The following is a 324-nucleotide window of genomic DNA, read 5'->3' on the forward strand; positions in this document are numbered from 1 at the left end:
ATTATACCCCAATAAAGATGTTAAAAAAAAAAAATATTCCCAAACTGATTTTATGAGGGTAATGTGACCCTGATGCCTTCCCACAAAGAAAACACAACGCTCAAGCTGTTCTTCCAATGTACCACCAACTATTAAGGAAACAATAATTCCAGTGTCAAAGAAGTGGATGATATAGGGAACAAGGGAATGCCTGCCAGCTCACTTTACAAGGCAGTCATACCCTTGATATCAAAACTCAACAGGACAATTTGAAAAAGAAAACTTTCAGATCAGTCTCACTCATGAACATGGATGAAAAATATTCTTTTTTTTTTTTTTTTTTTT

This window comes from Lipotes vexillifer, unplaced genomic scaffold (assembly GCF_000442215.2).
Source record: "Lipotes vexillifer unplaced genomic scaffold, Lipotes_vexillifer_v1.1 scaffold982, whole genome shotgun sequence".
Classification (NCBI taxonomy): domain Eukaryota; kingdom Metazoa; phylum Chordata; class Mammalia; order Artiodactyla; family Lipotidae; genus Lipotes; species Lipotes vexillifer.